Source organism: Pseudonaja textilis, chromosome 3 (assembly GCF_049901715.1).
Source record: "Pseudonaja textilis isolate UNSWEBS1 chromosome 3, rPseTex1.2, whole genome shotgun sequence".
Classification (NCBI taxonomy): Eukaryota; Metazoa; Chordata; class Lepidosauria; order Squamata; family Elapidae; genus Pseudonaja; species Pseudonaja textilis.
The window spans coordinates 64,049,985-64,062,148 of NC_141992.1; the positions used below are offsets into that span (position 1 = coordinate 64,049,985).

Consider the following 12,164-nt stretch of genomic DNA (forward strand, 5'->3'; position numbering starts at 1 on the left):
GTCTTACATGTGCATGTGCACATGCATGTTGGGCACACACACACACACACACACACACACACACGCCTTAAGCTGTATTCATGTATAAATGGGAGACCACTGTTTTCACTGTGGAACTCATAATAGAAAAACAGAGAGAGAAGGATATCCCAGATATCTTTCTTAACTTACAATATCATATATCTTCATTCCATGAACTTTAATACTTTTATGTTATTTCTTAAAATATAAGAGCAAGAACAAAAGAGGTTGTTTATTCATTTATTTATTACATTTTTACTCCACCTATTTCCCCTGGGCTCTTGTTCATGTATTTGCATTCATATTCATATGTTTGCATGGCCAATCACATCATATTCATTGCACCAACAATCCCTGCTCATGGTCACTCATGCCCTAGTCACTTCCCATCTTGACTATTGCAACACGCTCTACATGGGGCTGTCCTTGAAGAGCATCCGAAGTACCAGTTAGTGCAAAATGCAGTGGCCTGCATGGTTTTGTGCAGACCTTGGTGTGCACATGTATCACCTCTCCTGCAGGAGTGCATTGGTTGCCGATTTGCTTCCGGGTACAATTCAAGGTGCTGGTTGTCATCTTCAAAGCCCTCCATGGCTTGAGACCAGGTTATCTGAGGGACTGTCTCTTGCCAGTCACATCTACCTGACCCACCAGAGCGGGGAGGCAAGGAATGTTGCAGGTCTTTAGGGAGATACATCTGATGGGACCCAGAAGAAGAGCCTTCTCCATGATGGCCCCCACTTTCTGGAACATCATTCCCCAACAGATTAGAATGGCCCCTACTTGGTTATGCCAGCAGGCCTGGGGAATGCAGAGCGGGATGGAGCCCATTAAATGGTTCGTGTAATGTATTGTCACCAGGGTGGTGGGGTGGGGAGTTATTTTATTATATTATTTTTATTAATTTATTATATGATTCTCTCTTTTATTAGTTTTATTGTTTTTTAATTGGATGTTTTTATGCTCTTATAAGCTGCCTTGAGTCACCATGGTTGGATAGGCAGTAATATAAATCTCTAAAATAAAATAAAAAAATATTTGCTTTTTCTAACAGACTGAATGAAAAATTTTTCCTTCAGAAGGATACCTGGTAGGGGAAGGAAGTCACTCATGATGAAATTGTTCTGTTTGTTTTGCATATAGAACTAAGATGTAATAGGATCACGAAGTACAGTAAGGCAACCTCCTTCTTTCTTGGAAAGAGAGCTATTGAGGTCATTTAAACATGTCACATAAACTTTTTGCATATTCTAGCTTTCCTAAAAATCAGGGTGTAAGTTTTGGATTTATATTTTATTTTATTTTTTGAAAAAAGGATGGGATTTTTTGCATTGGTTGGGGTGGGGGAGACATTACTTTAAGAAGAAAAGGATAGAAGTCTTTGGATTTATGACAGTCATAAAAATTCTGATATTCAAACTTAGAACCTCTCATCTTTCTTTGCTGATGATGCAGGGAATTTAAATAAGGTGATTTCTATGTAGACATTCCAGAGCTTGTTAACTATTCCTCTAGTTTTATTTTCCCATTTTTCTGCATTTTAAAACCTATTTTGGATAATTTATGATGTAACCATATTATCATTAGGATATGCAGTGTTTTACAGGTTTTTATGGAAACTGGTGTTAGTTCTTTTTAGATGCCTATTATAATATTGTCAAACCAAGAACATGGGAATCTAATTTTTAGACAAGTCCTAAAGAATGAGATAGTAATCTTCAATACAAAATTCTCCTTCTTTTTTTAGACAATATAATATGATGATTAAGTTAGACGCTGCACCATCAATGTCACATCTTATACAAATGTGTGAGTGTATGTATCGGAGTGCATGTATCCATGCTGCTAGAACTGTGTGTAATTTTTTTCCCCAGCAAGTTATCAATGTGTTATAGAAACAGCCAAAAATACTTACATTATCCAATGTTCTATGCAGTCTGCTGCCTATTTTAGATACAGTGCTTATATTTTGAGTACACAAACTTTCTGTTAAATCAGTGGGCTTTTATAGATAAATCCACAATAACACAAGCAGCAGGCTAAACATTTTCATTTCAACAACTTCATATTCTGAAATTCTTTTCCACTGAAGGTCATTGTTTTGACATCTACATTTTATTGTTTCCTGGGCCATTCTCCTTCTTTTCCAGGCAATAATAACTGCAATTTCTGTGTCTACTTTTCAGTTTTTCCTTTAAACTCTATTTTTCTACATACTTTCCCTTTCTCATTTTCTGTCAAATTTCAGCTTACTGTTTTGGGGCAATATTACTTGTTTTGCTACCTGATGATGTTATAAAAATATGTTGAATAATTCTTTGTTATTGAAACAACAAAGACTGTTTGAGTCTTTCTAAGATAATAGTTGGATTCACACATCACCCTAAGCACGCTGGGATCTATTTAATATTGTAGGCAATTCTTTATGGCCTGTTCAACAATACAATGTTAAACATATATTAAGTATTTATAAAGTTTTCTAGCTGGTAATTTTTTTAAAAAATCTTTAACTTTCATCAGTAAAATAGACCAGGTCTTTATAGTTTGTCTACTGAACTTGCAATTGTCTAATCACATTTTTAATATGAAAATAAAGTATAAACATATTTTCTGTCACCTAATTTTCATACTCTGCTAAAATAGAATTCACATCTCAGCTATTCTACATGGCAATCATGAGTGAATACCAGGTTGGGGAAGAAAAAAAATACAAGAAAACACAAGAAAAAAATGGAATATACTTTACATGTATAGGAGTCCTGTTTATAGCAATTTTACTGTCTGGTAGATATTTATATTCTATAAAGAAGAAACAGAAAAATTAGTAAAAAATCAGACTATTGATTGGTAGCTAATCACCCCAAATATATTCAACATTAGTTTCTATGGATGTTCTGAAGTCTAGTTGATCAAACCACTTTAGGCTATTTTAGAACACTGAAACAAACTATCCTTTTTGCATTATTATTTCCACTATGCATTGGAAATTATAAAATTGGAAACAGCTATTTAGGCCTTTGTATCTAACTTCCTCCAATTAACACATCCTTGAGAAATGCCTATCTAGCCTCAGCATCAGTGCAGCCAGCAGAAGGAGCCCATCAACAAGTTGTAGTTAGTTATATTCAGAGTCAAACTGCTTTAAATCAGAAATCTTCTCTATAATTAGATTGGAATCTACTGTTCAGTAGTTTAAGATCTGAGACCTAGCTAACTCTACTGATTAAGGGACCAGGCTAGAAAATGGGAGACTTTGAGTCCCAGTCCTGCATTTGGTATGAAAGCTGGGTGGGTGACTTTGAGCCAGGCACAATCTTTCAGCCCAACTTACTCACAAGGTTGTGAGGAAAATTGGAGGAGGAAGGAGTATTAGGTATGTTTGCCACACTGAGTTACTTATAACAATAATAAAAAAGTGATTTAAAAAAAATCTAAAAATAAAATTCCATTATTCTTTACTCTGCTTATGGTACTAAGAGTTCCAGTTAATCTTGTTTATTTCAATTTTTTGAGTATTAATATATAAGACTAAAGACCTTGTTTTTTATAAGGCAATGGTGCTTCCATTTTCCCCCTACTATGTAATTTAATAAGCTAAATTATACCAACACTCCAACTTCTTTTTGCAAAACTCACGTCTTCATCTGAAGTATTTACTTCTGGGTGGTGTTTATAACTCCCATTGGATTCAGTTTAAAACTCTTCTAATCAGACATACTGTATGAGCTATGATTCAGAATACTTATGAATTCAGCAGAATATTTTCCAACCACCATTGCCACAGAAAAATGTGGCATTTGTTTTACTGAATGTTGTATATGCAAGAATAGAAGTTTAATTGGCTAGGGATTATGGAAATTAAGTCTAGTACATCCACAAAGAATCAAATTGGAGAAGACTATAGCAAAACAGTTGCACTTGCTTGTGTCAAATTGTCAGTTGCTTAATCTAGACTACTCTGGTAAATTGTGTATTCCACATTTACAGGTTATAACCTTTAAAGGACACCCACCTAATATTTTTATGGAGAATATCACCTGATTATAATTTATAATATGTGATTTAGCCTGCAGTTATTATCATTAGCACAATGTAGAATAAATCTACAGTTGCATTCATTATAACTTCCTTCTTCCTCCCAGTGTTTCAACAAAGATATTTTAGCCACCGTGTAATAAGTATTCAGGCATCCTTATATCTTTGTCTTCTAATAGAGTTAAAGCATTCATCCATTGATAAACATTGGGAAACCAAACAAACAACTAGCCATTAGCAATGAACTTGGGGAAGCAGTGGACAGCAGCCTTGCCTATGATATCTGGGAAGGAGAATATCTCAACAGAGGAGTTAAAGGAGAAGATGAGCATATTATTTCAACACTATTTTATAGATGAGGTATAAGTAGGTACTATTTCAAGATTACATATCTTAAAGCAGATTAGGTGGTAGTTATATAATTACAGCAAAACCACATTTTTATTACCATTAAAATGATGCTATCAACATCCTTACCTAATATCCTACTCTATAAAAATAAGACTACTTCAACCATTTGCTAAAATACATTGTTGTGAAAACCATGCATTTCAATGACAGACAGACAGATATAATTCACAAACACACAAACATTCGTACACATACATACATACACATATACACAGTGCAACATTTTTACAGATGTTCTTATATATGTACTATTAACACTCTTGAAAATCCACTTTATTCCTCATTAATATTTGACAATAATCGTATTCTCGAAAGCATCTTGATCTATCTATCTATCTATCTATCTATCTATCTATCTATCTATCTATCTATCTATCTATCTACCTAACTACCTACTTACCTAACTACCTACCTACCTACCTACTACTAAATATTATGCCATAAGAGTTTTATGTATTAGGTAATCATGTGCTTGAAAACAAATATATGACCATAAACATTTTTTTCATTTCTATTCTTGTCCAAATAGAACAATTTGGGATTAGAAATCACAAATAACTCCTTTAAGGATTTGTTGACACTTCTGTCTTGCCCTCGAGTCAAGAATCCATCATCCAATGACAGCCAAGTGGAAAACATGACTCCTTGGATGAAATTGATAGAGACTTTCTAGGAATTTGCAATCAATCAATTTAGCACAGATCAGCTTACCTACTGACTAAATCCATAATCCGCCCTCCCCGCAAAATGAATCATACTACAACATTATATATCACCTGATTTCTTTCTTTCTTTCTTTTTTTTTTTTGAAAACAACCAGGAAGATTGGGTTGGATCGATGAAAGAGGGTTAAAGTCCTAGATTCTTTTCAATTACTGTGTGGAGTGCAGTGTAAAATTTATCTGGAAAATAATTAATTTAAATATGGAATACAGAATAATACAGTTGGAAGGGACTTCTAGTCCTGTGATGGCAAACCTATGGCATGCATGCCGGAAATGGCACGCAGAGCCATCTCTGCCGGTATGCGAGCTGTCACCTCAGCTCAGTTCCAGTGCACATGTGTGCGCACCTCCCGCCAGCCAACTGATTTTTGGGTATCTGCCACACATGGGCAGGGGGGCAGAGTGCATGTGATAGATGCTCACACATGCACAGGGGAAAGGAAGGAGTGTGGGGGGTTGCGCTTGCATATGCAAGGGGTGGGGGGAACACACGCACACTTTCGGCACACAACAACAAAAAGGTTAGCTATCACTGTTCTAGTCCACCCGCTTAAGCAGGAAACCCTATACCATTTAAAACAAATGGCTGCCCAGTCCTTTCTTAAAAGCCTCCAGTGTTGGAGCACCCTTAACTGCTGAAGGCAAGCTGTTCCATGATGAATTATAAATCATAAAAATGGATATGAAAGTAATCCAAGTGTTAGATTTTTTTTTTAAATGCTCTATCAAGATAGTTGCACAGTCCATCTGGACAAATCCATTTGTGAAGCTTCTAAGTTTATCCTACTTTATTGCAGCAGATTGCCCAAAATTCCATGGCTGTTTTTTTTTCCCATCTCTTCATCATTCTGCACTGCCCCAACTGCTTGCACTTTTTGATCTCTAAAAGTCTCATCGGAGAAGTTCTTTCTCTTGATGTCCTCTCTGGGACTTAACTGAAGTGCAGGGAACCAGAGAGGCTTCAGTACAATGGAGAAATAACTGGACAGTGAAAGACAGAACTAGTCCTGTTTTCACCTGTTGTTTATCCCTGCCCATGAATATTTCATCAATATCTAGGTATATCTAATGTTTCTTTTAAAAAATTCTGTTAACCTGAGTGAAAATGTTGTAAAAAAAGTACATATTTGAAAGGGCCTGGAAGTTATTTATGTATTTATTTATTTGCTTTATTTGACCACCCATCTTCCCTCTGTTTTTAATATATCATGAAAGCAACTCAATGCTCTCTGCTTGTAGGAATGATTTACACTGAACATTAATTGTATATTTTCAGTAACCACCTATCTATCTATTATTATTGTTATACTCATGTTGTATAATATTTCATTGGGTCTGATTTTGTTTCATCTTTACTGTAAGCTTCTTTGAGGGCTAAGGTGTGAACTTCATTATGGAATTAAATTAATTGATCTGGCTTGCCATCTAAAGCTCCATAAATGCTATGAAAATGCCCTCCATTTCTTCAGCAATAATTTGATCAATGAAATGAATTTTGAATGTTTCTTGGAATTCTTTGTGAATGAGTGTTACAAAAAGGGGGGGGGGGAATCTAAAAGGTTATAGAAAGTTATAGCCAGCTACATTTTTACCAATAAAGCATAGATATTAAAATAACTCCTAGTTATTTTATTTTTTTAGCTACGCTTACCAGTTTCTGTTTCCTTACACAATGACCTTCCGCAGCCTCCCTCAATTCCTTCCATGCATTTCAATCACTTTTATTGGCAGCTTATTCATCATTTTATGTTGCAAAATGCATTCCAATCATCACCAAATATATTCAGTATTATTTGTGCTCATCGCACAACTGAATTGCACCATAAGGATACATTCACCTTATGCAAAGCGAACTCTGTTGAAAATGATGCCAAGTACATTACTGATGGAAGAGGACATCTCAGTGGAGAAGGAAAAAAAAATGAATAATACAAAATCATCCATATGTCTTTTCTTCAAAGCTGTAATAGATGAAAGGCTATAAGATATGGTACATCACTTGTGGCAATTATAGACACCTTGTGTTCTTTTTAATTGTTTATTTTATTGTTCTATCATTTTACTTCTGTTCCGTTTATACTTCTTTCATTTTCTTCCTTTTTTGTTATTATAAGATGCCTAGAATAGCCTCATGGCAATATAGTTGGATAAATAAATAAATAAATAAATAATGAAACAATGGTGAAATAATGGTGATCATAGCCATCGGCTAAAGCAGGGCTTGGCAATCTGCGAGGTGGCTCCAGATGCAAACCCAAAATTATTGCTGCAATTTCCACATTACGGAATTGAAAACAAGATCTTAACTGTAGCATAAATTCTAACAAATATGGATTAACCTACTTAAAAAAATAAAACAAAATAAAATAAAATGGGACGAGGCAGAGAGAATTAGAAAATCCTAAATCCAGCCTAGTAATACATCATTTTTCTCAGCTTTCCAAAAGCCCCCCCCCCCCCCCCCCCACCATATAATTTATCACTTTCATATCCATCAAATCTATCTAAATGTTTACTTGTTTTGTAACTGGTATTTGCAATATGAAAACCAACTCATGTTACCGTTCCTATTCCTGGTCCCCCCGCTACGTTCCCCCCCCCCCTGTTCCTTTTAAAAGGTAAACTCGTCACCAAAAACTATTGCTTTTTTTGTCTTCCCCTACCACAGAGCCATGCTTTAAAATACCCTGTGTTTTGGTTCCCTTAACATAAAAAAAAGATGACACTACAAACATATTCCTACACTAGTTTTTTTTTTTTTTTTTATTCTAGGAAGAAATAGAAAACTTTAATAGGCATTTGACAACATTTCTTTAGCAGAGAAGAAGAGATGAAGAGATCCTTATATTTTAGGCATTCAAACCTTCTTTATCCTAGTTTCAACTGAAAAAAAAATAGTTGAAGAGCATAATACTTTTAAGTTCCTCTTTTAACATTTCCCATAACATGTTTTATTATGACTATCACATGCTTGTGTGTATGTGTGTGTGTTTGTGTGACAGTGCCTTCAAATCACTGTTGACTCCTGGCAACTGCATGAACAAGTCCCAGCAAAGTTTTTCAGAAGTGCTTTGCCATTGCCTGGTTTGTAGGGTTGAGAGAGAATGACTGGCATAAAGTCTCCCAGGTGGCTGTGTGCCCAAGGGAAATGAAACATAAAATATTAAAATCAAATTTTAATATGCATTGTAGATATGGAACACACTTTTTTACAAAAAAAAAAAAACAATGTACGTATATGGAGTTTGGTTTCACTCAGTATATTGTTTTTCCAACATAAAACTTTTGATTTCTCAGTCCATTTCCAGTTTTTAAAAATTCTGTAATATTAATACATTTCTATGTGCATATGTATACATGCACGGATACACATATGCACACCTTTTATATAATAAATTAAAAAATGCATCAGAACATTTTAAAAATGATTCAAATTGAAAAAATAATTTTAATCCGGTTTGCTTTCTGATTTTGGAAATATGATTTAGCTTTCTTTGAAATAAAATGCAAGATGAATAAATTTGTCTTCCATCAACTATAAAGATATTTTCATAACCGCAAAAAAAAAGTTGTTACCACTCTCCCAGCAAGGAAGCTGATTCAGCAGAATATCATAAAATATGCCTAGCAACTAAAGAGATACAACCTCAGTGTCAGCTTCCAAATCTTTAAAGTCATCCTAAAACCTAAGCCATGAAACACATAAAAAGCCCATTTTTCCTACAAGAATATACTGATAACCACACATCTCACCACAAGCAAATTTAGAAAACTACCACAAGGTCTATAAATTGATCAATACTAATTATAACAAAGTGCTAACCTTTAATAATAGCTTTCTAATCATTGTGTCACACAACTAAGTTGCAGGAAAATGAAAAATGGCAGCATAGAAAGCCTTTGAAGTTTAGATAGATGGATAAATGATAGATAGATGATAGATGTGGAGGGAGGGATGGAGGGAGGGAGAGCGGGAAAGGGAAGGAGAGAGAGAGAGAGAGAGATTTCCATCCAAAGGCAAAAAAGAGATAAAGGACTGGAGAGGATGATCACTTGAAAACAACGGTTACATTAAGCCATGCTTATCGTTCAACATATTAAGAAATAATTTCTTAACATTAAAATATTTAATAATTATATATTTCTGCCAGTGTGATTTAACATGGAATACAACCATTTGGTTGTTAGCACCACATTTGGTAATTTCAATTTATACTTAAAAAGAATCATAAAATTACCTTAATACTTCAGGAAAAGTCAATCTTTTTCTATTCATGAAGTCTGGCAAGTACCAAGTGTTGGTCACTGTTTAAAAGGAAAAAAAATGAAAGTCAGAAAACTTTACATAAAACATCTCCATTTCATTTCAGTGGGTGTCTGTTTGTATTGGAACATGAAACAAATTGATAGAGCAAAGTAGAAGAAGAAAAAAAGTCATGGGCAGTTTACATAATTCTATGATTATTTCATGTATCTATAAGCTTGCCTTGGCAGATTCTGTATCACATGATATTACATGCAAGCAACTTGTAATAGGTATAGTTATCACATGACTGATATAGTTTTGTGAATTTTTTTTGCCTGTGATATATTTTTCTTATTTTCTATTGTAATTTATTTCAAAACATATACCTACAGCTCTCTGGGTTACACTCAGGTACAGCAGAAATGGGTACACCACTGAAGGACCAGGTTACGGGTATATTATTACAGACAAATATCTATTTATGTAGTTACATATAATAATCAACAAATAAATCAATCTGAAAGTTCTTGGATTGATGTACCATGCATCCTATTGAATATTACAGTAGCAATAGCACTGTCACTTAGACTTATATACCACTTCACAGTGCTTTTACAGCCCTGTCTAAGCAGTTTATAGAGTCAGCATATTGCCCCCCCAAAATCTGGTGGGCCACAACACTTGTTTGCTTGGTGGAACTCCAATTATATGTGGCTCAGTGGTGGGATTCAAATAATTTAACAACCGGTTCTCTGCCCTAATAATTTCTTCCAAGCTCAGAAAGTTAACAACAGTTTCTCCCAAAGCAGTGCAAACTGACTGAATCCCACCACTGATGTGGCTCAACCAGAACTCAAGCAATACTAGTTCATACTTAGACAATACATCATTGGGAGATTATGGGTTGTCAGCCAGATCAGGAAGTAAAAAAAAGTCCAGAAGTTGGCAATAGCAAATAACTTGTAGATGCTAAAAAATGTGCAAGGTTGTAGTCTTGAGTTCACTAGGCAACAAACTCAACTCAAAGACTTCTTTATTTTAATGCAGTTGTGAGGACTATATGGTATTGTGCAGCTCTTCCAGGACTGTTTCATCTTAACAAAGAGTTAAAAAAACAGTCCCTCCCATCCAGAAAGTTGCTTTGGGAAACAACACAGTATCTCCATGCTTCTAAGGAGCTACCCTGACCTAAGGAGGGGGGAGTTAATTAATGAAATGAGCATCATGGTGTTGTAGCACAAGATCCATCTCTTACACATTGTATGCAACACTGCAATGCAATTGTGAAAGGAAAAAGCTTATATTGTGACTACAATACATTTGGACATCAGGTATGGATGTGTATGATACAAAGATAATCTTCAAAGGTAAATCCAAGCCATGTTGTGCAGGCCTTTATCATACTATATTAAGAATATCCCCCCATAAAAATATCTATGAACTATTTTTCATAAGCATAATGGAGACTCAGATTTATCCCCTTGGATGAAAACCAAGCTTTAAAAAGCCGCACACATTTTCTGCAATCTTCTCTAAGTTTGCAGTTGGTATAATTTGCCAGTACCACTTCATCAATTTTTCTAAAAACCTTGACTTATGAAAATAGTAAACTCAAAGTTTAAATTCTTACAAATAAAAGAAAACTAAGCAAGTTGGGGGCAATGGGCTAATATACAGAATGTAAAATCACTTCATTTATCTTTTGAAAGTCTATTATCAAATACCTTTTTTAAATGGAAGGATATTATTTATATAAAAGACTATGTCCAAATAAGCATATTACAGATTGTGAGAATTGCTTGCAATATGGTCACTTATGTAGCTTAATTTATATTTGTCCAACTTTGTCATAAGACTGACTGTTGCTTACTTTCCATTAGATCCATAGCTCCCAGGTCATATTAAATATTTCTCTTTAGGGCTAGTGATTATCTAATTATATCTACAGACACACACTTCTTTGCAGTGGATATTGGAAGATTCCACTCCAGTTTAAGGAGTCAGTTAGGTTAATGAGAAAGTTTAATGCCTCAGTGAATTTGAAGTGGAAGGGTTTATAAGAAAGTAAATATAAGATTCTTGAAACAATAGAAACTAAACTAAATTTAGCTGCCATTTGATATTTTCTGAATATTAAATGCAGATATCAAGCAATATCAAGTGCAGAAATGGAAAAACTTTACAATGCTAATTTCAAAAGGAAACTACTCTTTGTTTTCCCTTGAAGGCATTTCATTTCTTATCCAAGAAGCTTCTTCAGTTCAATGCTAAATTTCTGGGTTGCAAAGATTCATTTATCTAAATTTGTTAGTGACATCTGTATATCTTCTCTAATAAGAAAAACAATATAGCCGGCTATGGCCTCTAATACGAAGGCATTTGATAGGCTGGTGACATGAAAGGATGTGGATAAATTCAACAGGCTACATCATACCATCTGTGTTGCCTGACTAATTGCAATGGCTTTAGGAGGGAGAAAGAAGTCCTGGACAAGTTTGACAAAACTCCAGTGACATATTTCAATTTTAGGGGGAAATAGTTCTCCTGAGTCCAGCAGCTTCTCAATTCACAGTACTTTTCATCCAAATTTCATTCAAACAGGAAAACTTTCAGAAGCAAACATTTTCATATAGGCCGATATAGTTATCCTTCACTGGAGTATAGGTTGGGTGCAAAAGTCAAGAAAAACAGACTGGTTATTGCATGGGAAGATTTAGCATCAGGAT

At 34.7% G+C, this 12,164-nt stretch overlaps 1 protein-coding gene across 9 annotated transcripts in view; it reads right to left on the minus strand.

Moving 5' to 3' along the window:
* DAB1 (DAB adaptor protein 1) overlaps positions 1-12,164 on the minus strand; it is a 726,322-nt gene that overhangs the window by 346,099 nt on the left and 368,059 nt on the right. For all 9 annotated transcript variants that reach the window (XR_015742881.1, XM_087929981.1, XM_087929975.1 and 6 more), the window contains exon 3: positions 9,431-9,497. The gene's annotated coding sequence lies outside the window, so the exon portion shown is untranslated. The remainder of the gene's footprint in view (positions 1-9,430; positions 9,498-12,164) is intronic.